Source organism: Talpa europaea (genome assembly GCF_964194135.1).
Source record: "Talpa europaea genome assembly, chromosome: 8".
NCBI lineage: Eukaryota > Metazoa > Chordata > Mammalia > Eulipotyphla > Talpidae > Talpa > Talpa europaea.
The window spans coordinates 83,984,289-84,004,504 of NC_140075.1; the positions used below are offsets into that span (position 1 = coordinate 83,984,289).

At 40.7% G+C, this 20,216-nt stretch overlaps 1 pseudogene across 1 annotated transcript; it reads left to right on the forward strand.

Moving 5' to 3' along the window:
• Positions 1-19,080: 19,080 nt before the first annotated feature.
• Positions 19,081-19,854, forward strand: LOC311175396 (peptidyl-prolyl cis-trans isomerase A-like; annotated as a pseudogene). Its single transcript has one exon. The product of its transcript is annotated as a peptidyl-prolyl cis-trans isomerase A-like (transcript).
• Positions 19,855-20,216: the final 362 nt, after the last annotated feature.

Genomic DNA, 20,216 nt, shown 5'->3' on the forward strand with positions numbered 1-20,216 from the left:
GGTTTAAATCATCAAAGAGAAAAAAACACTTGTAAAAGCATATAGAGGGCACCCAAAAACACGTACATCTTACCAGTTAACTCCCTTTGTAGTCAGTGTAAACTATGAGAAACAGTCATTTTAAGTCAAATTTCAACATATGTATATTTTCTTTTATTTATTTATTTATTTATTTATTTATTATTTTTTTTTTTAAATTTTTATAGAGGCATGTTTTATTTATTTATTTATTTGTTTGTTTGTTTTGTTTATACATGCACTGGGTACAGCCAGAAGCGCGGGAGGGTGAGAGAATTCACCAGAGCCAGAGCGGGGAGCAGAGCAGGCAGAAGGACCGAAGTACACTGCTGAGGGGAGCAGCGGGCAGCAGGAGAGGTCTGCGCGCCATGTGGGACCCTCCTCTGGTGGCCGGGGAGCAGCCGGGGATCGAACCGGCACTGCAGAGGCTGCAGGCAGGTTCGCAACCCAGTGCTCAACCACTGCGCCACCAGGGAGGCCCACATATGTATATTTTCAAAGTATCTTGCTAGCTTGAATTATGGGAGGTGCTCCAAGCAAGGACAACATGGGGGAAAATATCATACTTACATTGTGTGCTCATAATAAGAACATTTTCTGACAAAAGGTCAAAACTATTTTGAATGATTATGTTGCCATGGATTTGTTTGTCCAAGTGCTGGTAAAAGGAATAAGAGGGGTCAGTGCTCTCAGATGCTTGTGTTGCTATGATATTCCACTGGCCTGGAATAATAAGAATTAAATGGTAATTATATCTGGAGTTATGAATTAATCAGTAATTATAATAATAAGAATTAAACGGTAATTATATCTGAAATTATGTAGATTTTGACAAATAAGGATATTAGTAATTTTGTCATATTTTTTTTTTTACAGTAGAAACATGAAACCCCTTAATTTCATTCCTGGCGGGCCCTCAGACATGATGAACTATGTCCTCATTTCACAAATGTGTGCACATTAGGCTTCAGAGAGGGCATGGGAGTTGCTGAAAGTCACCCAGTTAGGTAGAATAGAGTTGTTACTAGAACTCATGGCCAAGGGTTTATAATTTTATGTCTTTTAGGCATTTACTTATTTTTTGAGTTTTTTTTCCCTTTAGAAATCTCACATGGGGAAATTCAATAGTCATTGGGAAATTGTAACTGTGTTGATGGAAATCATTCCTGGATGGCAATAGGGGTTAACACGTGGTGGAGAAACTTGTATCCACAGTCTCTGTGATAAGCTGGTGTGGTTGGAGTCAGGGGGTTTAGAGAATCCAGGTGACTTCTCCTTTCTCTGAACTTATCTTGGAGTTGAGAGTCAGGGAACTCAGTTGGAGTTCAGTCAGGGAATGACCCATCTTGTTCTATTATCTGACATTTTAGACAAATGTGATTTTAAAAAATATGCCTTGTTCTGTTTAAGTAGTGTAAGAGGGATGGTTATTGCAAAAGACTGGAGTGTGGGAACCATGGGGCCTTCCTTCAAATTCCCAGACTGGGCTGATGGATTCTGAGGGTTGGTAGACTGAGGCAGGGCAGATATGCTTATATGTAACCCACTCGTCAGACAACCTGTATTTATCCTTCAAGACTGTGTATTAATGCCTCCCCTTCTTTGAATGTTCTCAAAACTACTTTATTATATTCCTAGAGAATTATATTTGAAATGACACTTTTGAACTGCGTGGTTTTTGAGATCATTTCTGGGATTTAACTCTTTCTAGTCCCTTAAACTCTTAAGTTTTGGGGGACATCTGACTTTGTATCCATAGTGGTTTTTTTTTCTTTTAAATTTATTTATTTTTTCTAAAGTAACACATCAAGAGTTAAGTCTTTTTTTTTTTTTTGAAGATTTATTTTTATTTATTTATACAAGCACACAGTCAGAAGCGCAGGAGGGTGAGAGAATTCACCAGAGCCAGAGCGGGGAGCAGAGCAGGCAGAAGGACCCAAGTATACTGCTGAGGGGAGCAGCGGGCGGCAGGAGAGGTCTGCGCGCCATGTGGGACCCTCCTCTGGTGGCCGGGGAGCAGCCGGGGATCGAACCGGTGCTGCAGAGGCTGTGGGCAGCTTCGCAACCCAGTGTTCAACCGCTGCGCCACCGGGGAGGCCCCTTAATGGTTTTTTGAGTGGATGTATCATTGGACCATCTCGTGTTTTCCTGAAGTTGGCCCAGCACTTCCTGCTCTTGATGACCAAACTCTCTGCTGGCTAAGCCTGGCACTGGTTTGAATAAGGACTGGATGAAATTTTCTATAAGAGCACATGTGAGTTGTTTGAAGATGCTAGATCTTGCATATCCAGAACACTGCCATTGAAGGGCTCCATAGCTGACATGGGAGGCCGTGAGTCACTATCTCCACCAGCTCTTTTCCTTATTTGCTTTTCAGAGCCACCTTTCTCTCCTCTTTTCATGAAATGTGTGCTGACTCTATCTGCTGCAAAGCCCGAGAGTCACCCCTTTAGCATTTTTCTTCCCAAGAAGGCAGTTTCTTAGGTCTCCAGTCTCTAAAGTCCCTTCCCCAGAAACATCCCCTTCCCAACACACACATGCACATACACACACTCACCACTAGAGGGCATGTGATGAGTCTACTGTATCTCTACATAATTCACTCTGGAATGTCTCCAGTCTTCACTCTCTATACCCTTCTTTACTTTTTCTTCTTGGTGTCTATAACAAACTGACCATATATATTTTGTGTATGTAGGCTTATTAACTATCCTCCCTTAAGTAAAATATAAACTCCAAGGAAAAAAGGGTCTCAAGTGATGTTTGCTGCTATATCCCCAAAATGGTGAGGAGTGTCTGGCATATAATAGGTTTTCAATAAAAATGTGTTGAATGAACAGATCCTCAGTTCCCCTGAGTTAATTATCTTGTCAGCATCACCTCACCTGTATACCTCAGTTCAGGGTAGGGGTTGGGCCAGGAAGGGTGGGGAAAAGAGGCCCAAACTTCAAATGGTTTGTTACAGAATGAATCTCAGTGAAAGGGGTATGAGCATTTGTAGTACAGTGAATGGGTGCCATTTTACCCATTGTCACATCCAAGCAGCTACCTTGGACCGTAACTCCCAGCATGCCGTGTCTGAATGGGAGGCAGCTGGGAAGGAGCACTGTGTAGTTATACATGGAGGAGAGATACATGGAAAAGTTGCTTCTGGGACGTTAGTGTTTTGGCAGAGATGATGGCGGACATTATCTTGTGGCAGGTGGTATATTCTGGATTTCAGGTCTTCTGTCCCAGCTCTCTGGAACCTGCTTAACCCTTCTGTCCCAGCTCTCTGGAACCTGCTTAACCCCTTTCTTGTGGTTCCCTATCTCCTCACCAACCTCGTGTCCCCCTTCCCCAGCCCAAGGTGACTTAGACTTGTGGCAAGCTCTTAGACCTCAGCTGCCCTACTTTGTTTGGCAGGGATTGTCTCCATCAGGGAATGGGTAATTTTCAGACTTAGATTAGGTTATTTGGTCCCACCACTCTCCTCCCCTCACATCCCCTCTTCTCCCCTCTTCTCCTTTGACCTTTCATGCTAAATAAAGATCTTTAAATACTTTCCTCTCGCTCTCTTGCTCTCTCACTCTCTCACTCTCTCTCTTGCTCTCTCGCTCTATCCTTTGAACTTTGACACCAATTAAAGATATTTGTTACCTGGGTACCTCTTGGTTATACACTTATAGGTTGAGATTGCCACTGAAGTAGGAGTTTGCTTCCTACTCCACTTTGAAACTGTCTTGCTAAGAGACTCTCAGGTTAGTAGAGCCATTGCAGCTAGAAACAGCTGCTTGTGGGCATATGGGAAGAGAACTGATGAGTCTGAGCCTCTTGTTTTCCTTGCTCTACAGCATGGAAAGGCATGGGAAACAGCACTGATGTTTCTGCTATCCTTGTTAAAATATAAGTCTTCAAATAGAAGAGTGAGGATTAGGAGATCATAAATATCAGAGCCTTCAGCTGGAATCTAAGATATGGAACAACAACTCCAGCAAAGTGCTGGTGCACAAAGACTGGTGCTCAAAGCAGCAGGTGGGATCAGCTGCTCCTCCAGGCACAAGGTGACCCACTCTTTCCTGCAGGAGAGCCACAGTCCTGAGATCCTTCCTCCCAGACCCTTCCTCAAGGTTATTTAACTTCTGCATACACTAAAATTCAAGAGAAAGAGGGCACAGGAAGATGTCCTGAGATGTAATCAGCCCTGCCAGAGGGTTTGAAATTTGAATTGAATAAATATTTAATCCACTAAAATCTGAATGGGGACAAAAGAGGCTGAGATAGCTTTAATGGTCTGTGTAAGTTTTTTCCCTTTGGGCAAATGGGATTGAGGGCAAGATGAGACCCTGTGTAGACAACAAAGATAATGTGTTTTTAAATGCATTAGCCACTCACTAAGTAAATTTAAGCTATTCCTCCTCTTTTCCTCCCACCTTCAGCCCCAAACATTGTTTTATTTATATTTTCCTTAAACGTGGAATACAGAGAAATAAAAGGACAGAAAAAATCAAATGAAAACAAACCCTGGAAATCTCACTGTAGAATTGCGGCTACTAGAGGATGAGGGTGGGGTAGAGAGAGAGCAAAGGGTGGAGGGGCCCCAAGGGACTACAGTGGAGGACTATGGGGTTAGTGTGGGTGTGATATGGTAACATACACCTGAAGCGGTAGGATCCTATGCCTCTGAACTATAAACAGTGTTGTAAAGCAACATACCTCAGTAGAAACAATCCAAAAATCCTGCTCCCCCCTCCCCGGCCCCAAACAAAACATAATTGTGGTTGTCCAAACACTGGTTTGGAAAAAAGATTTAGGGAGTTGAAAAATGGAAGCTCAAACCTGTATCTGCAAAAATTACCTAAGGAGACAGTGTTTCCTGAAATTTTGGGAACTTGTTTATCTCTCTTGGTTTCTTTTTATTTTTCTTTTTTTAAAGATTATTTATGCATACAAGAACTGGGGTTCAGGCCAGAAGTGTGGGGGGTGAGAGGATCCACTAGAGGCATTGTGAGGGACAGAACAGGCAGATTGACTGAAATACAGGGGAGCAGTGGGCGAATCAGGAAAGGTCTGCTGCGCCATGTGGGTAGCTCCCCTGGCTAGGGATCAAAATCATGCTGCAGTGACTATAGATGGCTTCATAGGTTGCATCTTAAACCCTTGTGCCACTAGGGAGGCCCCCCTTTTGGTTTCTAAGTAGGGTCCTCTTCTCCAGGCCTCCTTGCCCTCCCTTTGTCCTCCCCAGGTGCACTGCCTTGAGGCTTGAGTCTCCAGAGAGAAGGGCCTTGCCTCCCTGACAGATATGCCATTCATTGGGGACACTTCTATTTTATTTCGTTCTTATATCACGGTGACAGACTTTGTTATGTTAATACCGGAAACCAAAATTCTTCTCAGTTGCTTATATAGGAAAACGTTTGTACTAAAATCTTGGGGGTTAGTACTGAGAAATGCAGTATTTCTCATGCATAGAAGGCAATGAAAGAGATACTTGGGGTCTCTGAACTGAATGGGGCTGTGGCTGAGGAGATAGGGTGAGGGGTAGGAAGAAGTGGGAGCAACTTAGAATGATAAAGAATTTTGAGAAAAGGGGGCGGAGCAACATGGCGGCGAGGAGACGCTGCGAGTAAGATCTCCCATTAAAAAAAGTTAATAGGGAGGAAAAGCGGCAGGTCCCAGTGAGAACTGGGACACGGAAGATAAACGGACGACTCCAGCAAACTGCCCGAAGAAGAAAGTTGCCATAAAAGAGGACGAGAAGGGAGGGAAGCGCAGAACCCTGCTCCCCTCCCCCGCCCACCGAGGCAGCACTCTCCGACCGGCAGAGACCAGGGAAACAACAAACCAAAACGCCCAACAAGAAAAACGGATGCAGCAAGCGGGACTGTGAGTGGAAAGGAACTATTTCTGCCACCACACCCCGTGAACGGGAGCTGAGGCGAACCCTGCAGGATCCACCGCGGAGGTGAGCTCCATGCGCCATTAAAGAGCGCCCTGCCCACCAGGAGGAGACCAGCACCAGCACACAGCCCCAGCCGCCCGGTAAGCTTGCGCGAAAGCGGCACTCGGATTGCAGCTGCCCAGGTCGCCGCGCCTGCGACCTAGGCTTGCGGGGAGACGGCGGAGGCCCTCCCTGAGTGAGCAGGAACAAGGCGCCCAGGCAGGGGAGCGGGATTCAAAAGGCGCCATTCCCGCGCCACTGATCTGGGCTACAGCCCACGTCCTGGAACTGAGGGCTTTGGAACTGAGACCCGGGCGGAGGCCCTCCCTGAGTGAGCAGGAACAAGGCGCCCAGGCAGGGGAGCGGGATTCAAAAGGCGCCATTCCCGCGCCACTGATCTGGGCTACAGCCCGCGTCCTGGAACTGAGGGCTTTGGAACTGAGACCCGGGGCACGAAATTAGGGGCGTGGGTTCCCCACGACGGTGGGGCACAAGGCAGACACAACACCCCAAAGCCGTTGAGGTGTACCCTACCATCCCCGCTCTGCTCCCTGTCCCACGGGGTGGAAAATCAGCTCCCCAAGGGCTCTAGGAGAGATCTCTGGTGCCACCTAGCGACTTGACCCCAGCACAGGCTACTGAAGGAGCTAGTGGCCAGCTGGGGAGTTAGCCCACACCGGGCCCCTTCTGAACAAGTAGTCTGAGCCCACAGGGAGAGCGAGCACCCACAGCCGGGGCAGACCAGGCGCGCAGAAGAGTGTGCCTGAGACCAGAAGCGCAGGGAGTGTGTCCCACATCACCATTTTAGAACAGGGACATTTCTTCAGTAAAGACTACCTGCAGAAGGCTTCCTCAGGAGCCAGAGGTGAGCGGGGGAAGTTCGCCCACGCCAGACCCCCTCTGGCCTGCAGTCCAAGCCCAGAGGGGAGCAGGAACCCACCGCCGGGGCAGACCAGGCGCACAGGGGAGTGTGTCCCCACATCGGCATTTTAGAACAGGGACCTTTCTCCAGTAAAGGCTGCTTGAAACTGACAGATGACTCCTGGAAGAACCAGAGGGGAACAGAGAAGCCCACCCAAGATGCCGGCAAGTCCCAACAACACAGTGTCCCAACGCATACGGCAAATTAGAAAACAGACAGTAGGGAGGAGAAGAACCACACGCAACCTAGCAACTCTCCAGAGAAAAAGCACACCACAAAAAGAAAGCCAGCCCCCAGATTGCAACGACAATAACTTGGAAGAATTTCTGAGCCTTCCAGAAAGAGAATTTAAAATTGCCGTGATTAAAAAACTGACAGAAGTCATAAAGGAAAACAATGATAAGGGAAAAATAATCAACAATCAGAAGAATGCAATTGAGTCCCTAGAGAGGGAAAACAATGGTCAGAAGAAAGAAATTGAGTCCCTAAAGAGGGAAGTAAAAGAAATGCAGGAGATCAAAGAATTAATGGAAGAACTAAAGAATTCTGGGAAAAGCAATGAAAGCAGAATAGATGAAATGGAAGAACGAATAAGTAATCTTGAAGACACAGAAATAAAAAGAACCAAAACAGAAAAGGAAAGAGAAGTACGAAGGAAAAAGAACGAAGAAAGACTTCGGGAACTATCTGACTCCATGAGGAAAGGAAATATAAGAGTTATAGGAATACCAGAAGGAGAGGAGAGAGATGTAGGAACAGAGAAAATATTCAAAGAGATAATTGAAGAGAACTTCCCAAATGTGGAGAAGGAGCTGAAAATTGATATACAAGAAGCAAGAAGAACACCAAACTTCCACGACGAAAGGAAAAATACAGCAAGACACATAATAGTAAAGCTCCCAAGAATCCAGGACAAGGAAAAAATAATGAAGCTGGCAAGAGGGAAGAAACAGATAACATTCAAAGGAAAACCAATCAGGCTGACATCAGACTTCTCCGAAGAAACACTACGGGCAAGGAGAGAGTGGAGGGACATAGTCAACAGACTCCAAGAAAACAGATGCCAACCAAGAATACTCTATCCCGCAAAGCTCTCCTTCCTCTTTGAAGAAAGAATATGGACCTTCCCAGACAAACAGAAACTCCGGAATTTCATTGCAACTAAACCCCCACTCCAAAAAATACTACAAGGAGTCCTAAAGCCAGAACCTCAGAGCGACGAATAACAATGAAAGAAGGCCAAAAAAAAAAAAAGTTATTAAAAGAATAAATAAATAAAATCAAAGGAAAGACAAACACAATGGCAAATACGGATGTTAACATATCAATATTAACTCTAAATGTAAATGGACTAAACTCTTCAATAAAAAGACACAGAGTTGCAGCCTGGATTAAGAAACAAAACCCAACCTTTTGCTGTCTCCAGGAAACACATTTAGCTACAAAAGATAAAAATAGGCTCAAAGTTAAAGGATGGAAAACAATCCTACAAGCAAATGGACCAAAAAAGAAAGCAGGAACAGCTATACTTATATCAGATAAAACAGATTTCAAACTCAAAAAGATAAAAAGAGACCCCAATGGTCACTACATTATGATCAAGGGGACAATACTTCAAGAAGAAATAACACTCATTAACATATACTCACCAAACGAAGGAGCACCAAAATATATCAGACAACTGTTGTCCTCTCTGAAAACAGACATCAGAGAAAACACATACGTAGTGGGAGACTTCAACACACCACTATCAACAATGGATAGATCAACAAGACAAAAAATAAGTAAAGAAACCAAAGCTCTAAATAAAGACCTAGAGCAATTGGGCTTAACAGACATCTATAGAACACTAAACCCCAAAAAAATGGAGTACACATTTTTCTCAAGCGCACACGGATCATTCTCCAGGATCGATCACATACTGGGGCACAAGACAAACATCAACAGATATACCAAGATTGAAATCATATCAACCATCTTTTCTGACCATGAAGGCATCAAACTAGAAATAAACCATAAAAAGAAGGCAAGGAACTTTCCTACCTCATGGAGATTAAAAACCACACTACTGGAAGACCATTGGACTAATGAGGAGATCAAAGAAGAAATTAAAAAATTTTTTGAATTGAACGACAAGGAGGACACCAATATCCTAAATGTATGGGATGCAGCAAAAGCAGTAATAAGAGGCAAATATATAGCAATAGAAGCTCACATCAAGAAACAAGAAAGAACGCAAAGAAACAACCTAATCTCGAAGCTCAAAGATCTAGAAAAAGAACAACAAGAAAACCCCAAAACCAGTAGAAGAAAAGAAATAATAAAAACCAAAGCAGAAATAAATGAAATTGAAACTAAAAAAACAATCCAAAAGATCAATGAAACCAAGAGCTGGTTCTTTGAAAAAATCAATAAAATAGACAAACCCCTAGCCAGGCTCACAAAGGAAAAAAGAGAGAAAGCACAAATAAACAGGATCATCAATGAAAGAGGAGAAATCACAACGGACACAGCAGAAATCAAAAGAATAATCAGTAACTACTATGAACAGTTATATGGAAACAAGTTTAACAATCTAGAGGAGATGGACAAATTCCTACAACTCTCCAATCACCCAAAGCTAGATAAAGAAGAAATAGAACACCTAAACAGACCAATTACAATTAGCGAAATTGAAATGGTAATCAAAAACCTCCCCAAAAACAAAAGCCCAGGACCTGATGGATTTACAAATGAATTCTACCAAACATTCAGAGACGAATTAGTGCCTATCCTTCACAAACTCTTCCAAAAAATTGAGAAGGAAGGGACAATACCAAACACGTTCTATGAAGCCAACATTACACTAATACCAAAACCGAACAAGGACAACACAAAAAAGGAAAACTACAGGCCAATCTCCCTAATGAACACTGATGCAAAAATCCTCAATAAAATTTTAGCTATCAGAATCCAACAATGTATCCATAAGATAATTCACCACGACCAAGTTGGATTCATTCCAGGGGCACAAGGATGGTTTAACATCCGAAAATCAATCAACGTTATCCAAAACATCAACAAAAAGAAATATAAAAACCATATGATAATATCAATAGATGCTGAGAAAGCTTTTGACAAAGTGCAACACCCATTCATGATAAAAGCCCTTGAAATTCTTGGGATACAAGGAACATACCTCAACATCATAAAGGCCATCTATGACAGGCCAACAGCCAGTATCATTCTCAATGGTGAAAAGCTGAAAGCAATTCCATTAAGATCTGGAACAAGACAAGGATGTCCACTCTCACCATTGCTTTTCAATATAATACTGGAAGTCCTAGCCAGGGCAATAAGACAAGAGAAAGACATCCAAGGAATCCAAATAGGAAAAGAAGAAGTCAAACTATCACTATTTGCAGACGATATGATATTATACATAGAGAACCCCAAAAACTCCACAGAAAAGCTAATTCAACTCATCAATCAGTTCAGTAAAGTGGCAGGATACAAAATCAACACGCAAAAGTCAGTAGCCTTCCTATACACAAACAATAAATCTGAAGAAGAAGAAATCAAAAAGACCATCCCTTTTGTTATTGAAACAAAAAAAATCAAATATTTGGGAATAAATCTAACAAAAGAGGTAAAGGACCTATACAAAGAAAACTATAAAACACTGTTAAAAGAAATAGAAGAAGACACAAAGAAATGGAGAGACATCCCCTGCTCATGGATTGGAAGAATAAACATTATTAAAATGGCCATCCTTCCAAAAGCAATATACAGATTCAATGCTATTCCAATCAAAATTTCAATGTCATTCTTCAAAGAAATAGAACAATTATTGATGAAATTCATATGGAATCACAAAAAACCCCGAATAGCCAAAGCTCTCCTGAAAAAAAAAGAAGGGAATGGAGGCATCAGACTCCCAGACTTCAAACTATACTACAAAGCCATAATCATCAAAACCGCATGGTATTGGAACAAGAATAGACATACAGACCAATGGAATCGAATAGAAAATCCAGAAATAAACCCACAGGTTTATGGTCAACTAATCTTTGACAAAGGAGCAAAGACTATGCATTGGAGCAAAGAAAGTTTGTTCAATAAATGGTGCTGGGAAAACTGGGTCGCTACATGCAAAAGAATGAAGCTTGACCACCACCTCACACCATACACAAAAATCAACTCAAAATGGATTAAAGAACTAGACATAAGACCTGAAACCATAAAATATATAGAAGGAAATATAGGCGAAACACTACGTGATTTGCACATCAAAGACATCTTTACAGACACATCACCCAAAGCAGTGATAGTGAAGGCAAAGATAAACAGCTGGGACTATATCAAATTAAAGAGCTTTTGCACAGCAAAAGAGACAATAACAAAAACAAAGAGAAACCCCACCAACTGGGAGAACATTTTTGCACCCAACACTAATGATAAAGGACTGATCACAAAAATCTGCAAAGAGCTGATGAGTCTCAACAACAACAAAGAAAATAATCCAGTCAAAAAATGGGCAGAAGAGCTTAAAAGAAACTTCTCTGAAGAGGAAATGCAAATGGCCAACAGGCATATGAAAAAATGTTCAACATCACTTGTCATCAGGGAAATGCAAATCAAAACTACCATGAGATACCATCTTACACCAGTGAGAATGGCACATATTAAAAAAACTAGCAACAACAAATGTTGGCGAGGGTGTGGAGAAAAAGGAACTCTTCTGCACTGTTGGTGGGAGTGCAAACTGGTCCAACCACTGTGGAAAGCTGTGTGGAGATTTCTGGACCTACTAAACATAGAGCTTCCATATGACCCAGCAATTCCACTCCTAGGTATTTACCCAAAGGACACAGAAACATCAATTCCAAAGAACACCTGCACCCCTATGTTTATAGCAGCACTGTTTACAATAGCTAAGCTTTGGAAACAACCCAAATGCCCAAAAATAGATGACTGGATCAAGAAGATGTGGTACATATATACCATGGAATATTACTCAGCATTCAAAAAAGATAAACACATGCAATTTGCTGCAACATGGATGGCGCTGGAAGGGATCATGCTCAGCGAAATAAGCCAAAAAGAAAAAGAAAAATACCGGATGGTCTCACTCATAGCAGGAATCTAGAAAACTTAAATAAGGGACCAGGAAAATGAATAACTATAAGAAAGTGAAAATCAAAATCAACAAAAAACTATGAACCAGAGACACTTTTAGGGGGGCGGGGGCGGGAGGGGAGAGATTGGGGTCAGAATGGGGGGCTGCAATTGTATGGGGAATATAACAATAAAATTTATAAAAAAAAAAAAAAAAAAAAAAAAAGAAAAAGAAAAATACCGGATGGTCTCACTCATAGCATGAATCTAGAAAACTTAAATAAGGGACCAGGAAAATGAATATAAGAAAGTGAAAATCAAAATCAACAAAAAACTATGAACCAGAGACACTTTTTTGGGGGGTGGGGGGCGGGAGGGGAGGGATTGGGGTCAGAATGGGGCGTTTGCAATTGTATGGGGGAATATAAAAATAAAATTTATTATTTAAATTAAAAAAAAAAAAAAAAAGAATTTTGAATAACTTCCATGTGCATTTTATGTTTATAATCTGTCAAGCTCACAAAATCCTCTGTGTGTGTGTGTGTGTGTGTGTGTTGGCTTTTGCTTGTCTTGCTGGTTTGTGAAAATCAGGAAAAGTGGTTGATAGCACTATCAGAACTGGAAGATGAGAAGCTAATACAGAACCGAGGAATTCTGCATGAGACCATGAGAACATAGGAAACCTAGGGCCTCCCTGGTGGTGCAAGGGGTTAAGCACCACACTATGAAGCAATCCGCAGTCTCTGTAGCATGAGATCGATTCCCGGCCAGCCAGGGAGCAACCCACATGGCACAGCAGACCTCTCCTGTCTCACCCTCTGCTCCCCTCAGCAGTGTATTTCAGTGAGTCTACGTGTTCTGTTCCCTACTCTGTCTCTGGTGAATCCTCTCACCCCCAGACCTCTGGTCTTTACCCCAGTTCTTGTATGCATAAATAAATAAATCTTAAAAAACAAAAGAACATAGGAAACCCAGATACTTTCGGGACACCATTGGACTGTCCACAATAATGGGAAAGGGGTCTGAAGATAATCTTGTTCAGATTTTAGACTAACATCTGGGTTGCATTAATTCAAAGTCTTGGCCAAACCTAATACCTCTCCTTCCTCTCTTCTCCAATCTCAGTGAGTTCTTGTTTTGGAGGCTTTATAAGTTTTCATTCCTTAGGTGGAGCTGTTTTCTGTTCTCTTCAGAAAACATGGAGGGGAAGAGAAGGGTCCATATTCACTATTTGGGTTTCTCATTTGCAGGGTGGAGCCACTGGACTGTTCAAAAAAGGTTACATGAGAAACAGAAAATTCTCCACACAGGTCCATATCAAAGTCACATTTTATGGATTTGGCAGTAAAGATATTATGTGTGCAAATATTGAAACAATTCTCTAATTGAGAGACTGAGAGGTGAGATGTAAAATCTTGCTGACCTTTCCTTGTTAGACCTAAGTGCCTGCTGCACACCCTCACCAATTGCTGAGTGCCCAGAGACTGCCTATGTGATTTTCACTCTAACAAAATGCACTTGTTTCTGGGACTTTCGCCAGTATGTTGCATTTTACAGATGGCCACATCCAATAGTCCAATGTGCTGTAGTAAGGAATGTTTAAACTTAAACACAAAACTCAAATATTTAGATAACAGGAAAATAAGGAACTTTTTATTTTTGAGTTATATAATGCAATGGTCCTGAGGTAGAGCCCAGCTTCAGGTATGGCTGGATCAAAGAACCCAAATTACATTGATTTTACGTTAGTTTGTAATATACTTAGAGTTGATATGAGACACATCAAAATTCTCTCTCTCTCTCTCCCTCCCCTCATAAATGCTCAGATACGTATCTTCCTTTTTCTCCACTATCAAACTACAGCTCTATAACCTGCCTATTTGTATGAATACTTAAACCGCACATGGGTTCTCTCTCTCTCTCTCTCTGTCTCTCTCTCTTCTGCGTGGTGGAGTTACTTAGGAGTCTATTCGATACTTGTGATGGTACAGGTACTAATGGAAAGTTGCTTTCCCACAAGTTGTGCAACTGTAGCAAATAAACAAGGAAGGAGAAGATGAGCCACACAGAGGATTTTATTAGTCAAATGCAGCTTTGTGCCTTCTGGCACCTTAAATGAATTTCTCATGGCAGATAAAGAAAGTATGTCACTTAAATAACCAAAGCAGATAGCACATGCAAAATCACTCATCCAACTGGTCTGAAATCTGAGGCGAACAGGCTGTTGGCTTTGGTTTTGATTTCCAAGAGACACAAGTTTAAAATGTTAAAAATTTCATCTGGTTAACATTCCAGAAGAAGGCAGCTCCGAAGGAAGTTTCCATTATAATATTTTCCTTTTGATTTTTAATTGTAGCAGATATCATACTTGCACGTGTTTAAAAGTGTACGTATACAACCTAAATAGTAGTCCATGCAGCACCTAGATAGATATAGAATATTGGCAGTAACTTGGAACCTTACTGTATGCTTTTAGCCAAAAACATTCCTCACTTTCTCCACCAAGAGGTAACCACTGTCCTCTATTTTGTGTTGTGTGTTCTTCATTGTTTATCACTTATTCATGCTTCCCTTAGCAATATATTGTGAATCTTCCCTATTACAAATTGGTTGGAATAATACTGTACACATTATTCTGAGACTTGCTTATTTTGTTTAGCATCGATGTGAGATTCATCTGTGGTGATGCAGGTGCCTGTAGTTTCTTCATTTTTCATCACTGAAGAGTAGTTCATTGTCTGAATACGCAACTACAAATTTATCTGTTCTATTTTTTTTTAAAGATTTATTTTTATTTGTGTATGTATACAAGAGCGGGGGTGTAGACCAGAGGTGCAAGGGGTGTGGGGGGTCACCAGAGACAGAGTGGGGAGCAGAATAGACAGATCTATTGAAATACACTGCTGAGGTGGGGCAGCGGGTGAGGCAGGAGAGGTCTGCTGTGCCATGTGGGTCAACTCCCTGGCTAGAGATTGAACTCAGGCCACAGTGACTGGTGGTAGCTTGATAGCGCTGAGACTTTAACCCCTGCACCACCAGGGAGGCCCTATCTGTTGTATGTTGATGAACATTTTGCCCTTTAAGACAATGATGCCATGAGCATGCTTTCCTTCTGGTGCATAGGTTAGTGTTTTTCTTGGAGTTGCTAAATCATAGAAACGTGTTCTCCTTTATCAGGTAATGATGAACTGCTTTCCCACATGCTTGTTTGGTATTAACCAACTGAAAAATGTTTGCCAGACTGTTGTATGTGGAATTTTATTATAGTTTTGACTTACCTTTGTCTCATTCCTAATGAGGTTGGCATTTTCTTTTTCTCTCATTTTTCTATCTTTATTGTAAAATTTATGTTGGCATTTGGGTTTGCTCTTTCCTGTTCATGTAATTTGATTCATTTTTCTATTGAGTTATCTACCTAGGACTACTTTTTTAAAAATTGAGATATAATGGACATATAATAGTACATATGTTTGAGGAGTAAAACCTGATTTTTCCCCTTAATGTTTATTGTTCTGTTGTTTATTACATTTCAGAATGTGAAAATATATTTCTATATCTAACTCTGGTAGATTCCTTTTTAAAAATAAATTTTTGTTGCTGTACCACTGATTTATAATTTTACATAAATTTGGTGGGTACATCTTCACCTTTATATGTGTACAAGCCTCACCTCACCCTCCACCAAAGTTATAGTGCCCCTCCCGCATCAGATTGCCACCCTCTGCCTTTGCTACCTCTCCACTTCCTCTTCCCCTATGTATCCACATTTTTCAGAGTATGAGAATTATTTGTTGTGGCTTCTCAGGCCAGTCTATTTGGCTATACTTGCACCAATATCCTTTGAATAGATTTGTTTGGATTTCTTTTCTTTTGGGGAATCTAATAGCAATTTTCCTAATTCGAGATCATGTTCTTCTGTCAGGTCAATAAAGTACAATTTTTATTTATTTTATTTTTTTCCTTTTTTATTTTTATTTTTATTTTTTTGTGGGACCCTTGCTGGTGGCAGGGGATCGAACTGGCACTGCAGAGGCTGTGGGCAGCCTTGCAACCCAGAGCTCAACCGGTGCGCCACCAGGGGAGGCCCTAGTAAATTACAATTTTTAAATGGATGATATTGTGAGGATGGCTGGGAAGCAGAGCTTAGGCTTGTCTTATGTTTCTCTTTTATTTGTGCAGATTCATTATGTTTTCCATCTTCTTTTCCATTACTTACACACATCCTAATGGCACTTCCTAACAGTCTATTTTTTTCCCTTTGGAAGTAATACCTCTTTAAGACTGCCACTACCAGTTTTGTGGAATTCTCTGCAACTGGTGGTGTAGTCCCCCACATCCCAGATTGGTGTTTACCATTTTATATCTTATAGTTGGACTTACATTTTGGTGGAAGAGATTTTGTTTTTTTTAATATATATGTTATATATATACACATATATACATATACATACATGCACACATACATATATACATGTTTATATAAACACATATATGTTTTGTATATAATACAAACATATATACATATATGTTTATATAAAACATATATGTGTTTTGTATATATATGTACCCCACTCATCTCTTCTCTTTTCCATGGACTGTCTTAGATTGCCTCATACACTTGTAGTGGAATAGGAAATGTAGTAATGTTTCTGGTGGAATTTAGTATTTATTTCTCTACTTAGAAATAATTTGAAATATTCTCTATCTCTTGGGTCACATGTGGTTTACTTGTTCACCTTCTGATCTTATGATATAAAAGAGAATATGTGGACATTTAGATTCAGGCAGCTGCCATTTTCCTAATTTCAGTGAGCATTCTTATGTGTATCTTACTGTGAAATAACTATCATACATATAATATAAACACTCACAGAAGATTGGACAAAGTCAAGTTACAAAGGGAAACATTTTCACTGGCTAATAAATATCTGAAATATATTCAGTCCCACTAATAATTAAAGTAACAAACTATATCATCTCATTCTGAGAATACAAAATTTTTCAAAAGAGTAATATTTATTTGATAAGGGTCTAGGGAAATTGACAATCTTATATACTGCTAAATATTCTATAAGTTGGAACAATCTTCCTAGAGGCATTTTTCAAATGAACAAAAAAATCTTTAAACAATTTATATTCTTCTCTCTAGGTATTTCATTACCAGATACTTTTTGAAAGGAAATAATTGTAAAGCAACTAATGACATAAAACAGGTATTTGTTTGACAACATATTTTTGATTTATAGAAATTTGTCATTAATCTAGATGGCCATTTACAGAGCTTGTTCAATGTTAAAAATGATATGAGTCTGTGTTTATTGACAAGAAAATGAATTTCTATGACTCTACTGTTAAATAAAAAAGGTAACTACAGAATAGAGTTATATATTCACAAGCAAATGTTTGCAGACTCACACACAAATATAAACAGAAAAATGTCTGGAAGGAAATATAACAAAGTTGAATGGTGACTATCTTGGTGGAATTAATGGATTTTTTTTCTTCTTTCTAAATACTTTTCTGAATCATATTTTTTGTTAGAAAAGTGTTGGCCTATATTCTACATAAAAAATTATTTCTATTAAAATATTATGCTGAATGTCTTGAGGGCAACAACAAATTATGGTGCTCCAATTCAAGAACAATCTCTGAGGCATGGCTATCTATGCACCATTATTTTTGAAATCATCTTAAATGGATCCTGAAGGCAACTTCTTGACCCTAATAAATCTCAGAAGATTTTTGACACACTCAGGATTTAGTATTAGTGGTATGATTTCCCTTCTTTACCCACCCACTCCTATTTCTCCCATGATGTGAACTAACTTGTTGACTTCAAATATTGCTGGAGAATGGCTATAAGCACAATAGTCCTTTTGGAAGATACCAGAAGTAACACAGTGCTTAGTTAATGGCAAAGAATAATTTGCCAAACCTGTAGTGAGAGATAGATACTCCTCCCCACCAAAAAGAAACATCATCTGCTGTGATTTTTTAAGACCTAAGATTTTCCTCCTTCTGGTTTAAAAAACATGAGTCGGGCCTCCCCTGTGGCGCAGTGGTTGAGCGCTGGGTTGTGAAGCTGCCCGCAGCCTCTGCAGCACCAGTTCGATCCCCGGCTGCTCCCCGGCCACCGGAGGAGGGTCCCACATGGCGCGCAGACCTCTCCTGCTGCCCGCTGCTCCCCCCAGCAGTGTACTTCGGTCCTTCTGCCTGCTCTGCTCCCCGCTCTGGCTCTGGTGAATTCTCTCACCCTCCCGCGCTTCTGACTGTACCCAGTGCTTGTATGTATAAACAAACAAACAAACAAACAAACAAACAAACAAACAAATAAATAAATAAATATTTAAAACAAACAAACAAACAAAAAACATGAGTCAACTACAGTCAACATTAATAAAAATAACTTTTTCTTTCAACTGGAAGAGGGTGCTGTTAGAACCCCTATGGCACATCTCATTTTCTCATTTTTTTCTGGTGGCTTCTTCCAGTACCCATGCTCCTCTAGAAGGAGTCTTAGGTGGGAATCTAGTCACCTAATGTAATGTGAGACTTGGGACAAAGTACTCAATTTCTCTGTGCTTTTTTTTTTTTTTGTCTTAATGAAACAATGTTTAGGAGACTGATGAATGGATTATTTTAAATTTCCTAACAATTTTAATATTTTCTAAGTAATGACACTCCTTTCCTTACCAAAGTAAATCCTGTAATCCAGGCATTTGGAACTGCTTGGTTTTGATTTTCTTCATCTGAGTGAGACTTAAAGCTGGTAAGTATAAATGCACCCCTATGTTTATAGCAGCACTGTTTATAATAGCTAAGCTTTGGAAACAACCCAAATGCCCAAAAATAGATGACTGGATCAAGAAGATGTGGTACATATACACCATGGAATATTACTCAGCATTCAAAAAAGATAAACACATGCAATTTGCAGCAACATGGATGGCGCTGGAAGGGATCATGCTCAGCGAAATAAGCTAAAAAGAAAAAGAAAAATACCGGATGGTCTCACTCATAGCAGGAATCTAGAAAACTTAAATAAGGGACCAGGAAAATGAATAACTATAAGAAAGTGAAAATCAAAATCAACAAACATGAACCAGAGACACTCTATGGGGGGTGGGGGGCAGGGAGGGGAGGGATTGGGGTCAAAATAAGGGGGTTGCAATTGTATGGGGAATATAAAAATAAAATTAAAAAAATTGCTTAAAAATTATTTCTTAATGAGCACTCAATTATTAGAGTACATTAAAGTCTAAAAGATACTTTCAAAATAATTTTAGCATCATCTTAATATTTGTTAAAGAACGAAATTTCCCTCTGTCAAGAAGAAAAACTACAGACTAGCCTTGCAGACGCCACCACCGCTAGACCTCCAGCGTTGCGCAGCCACAGTGAACCCCACCATGTTCTTCTATATCGCTGTCGACGGCGAGCCCTTGGGCCACATCTCCTTTGAGCTGTTTGCAGACAAAGTTCCAAAGACAGCAGAAACCTTCCGTGCTCTGAACACTGGGGAGAAAGGATTCTGTTATAAAGGTTCTTGCTTTCACAGGATTATTCCAGGATTTATGTGCCAGGGCGGTGACTTCACACGCCATAATGGCACTGGTGGCAAGTCCATCTATGGGGAGAAATTCATGATGAGAACTTCATCCTGAAGCATACAGGTCCTGGAATCTTGTCAATGGTGAATGCTGGACCCAACACAAACGGCTCCCAGTTTTTCATCTGTACTGCCAAGACTGAGTGATTGGATGGAAAGCATGTGATCTTTGGCAAGGTGAAGGAGGGCATGAATGTTGTGGAAGCCATGGAGGGCTTTGGGTCTAGGAATGGCAAGACCAGCATGAAGATCAGCATTGCTGACTGTGGACAAATGGAATCAATTTGACTTGTGTTTTATCTTAACCAGCAGACCATTCCTTCTGTAGCTCAGGAGAGCACCCCTTGGTCCCCATCTGCTTGAAATACCCTATAATCTTTATGCTCTCCCTACAGTTTTCTGGGTTCCATATTTTCCTTACCCCTTCCAAGTCTAGCTGGATTGCAGAGCTAAGTTTACGGTTATGAAATAAACAATAAACAAAAAACCAAAAAAATCCCTACAGACTATATGTTGGTTTCTTGCTCCGAAAATATTTTCCAATGTATAGTGTGTGGGCATAGCTTGGCTTCTCTCTAATTTACCACTCTGTGAGGAAGAAGCAAAAGTAGAAGGTAGATTTCATGGCTAGGCACTATCCTCATTATCAG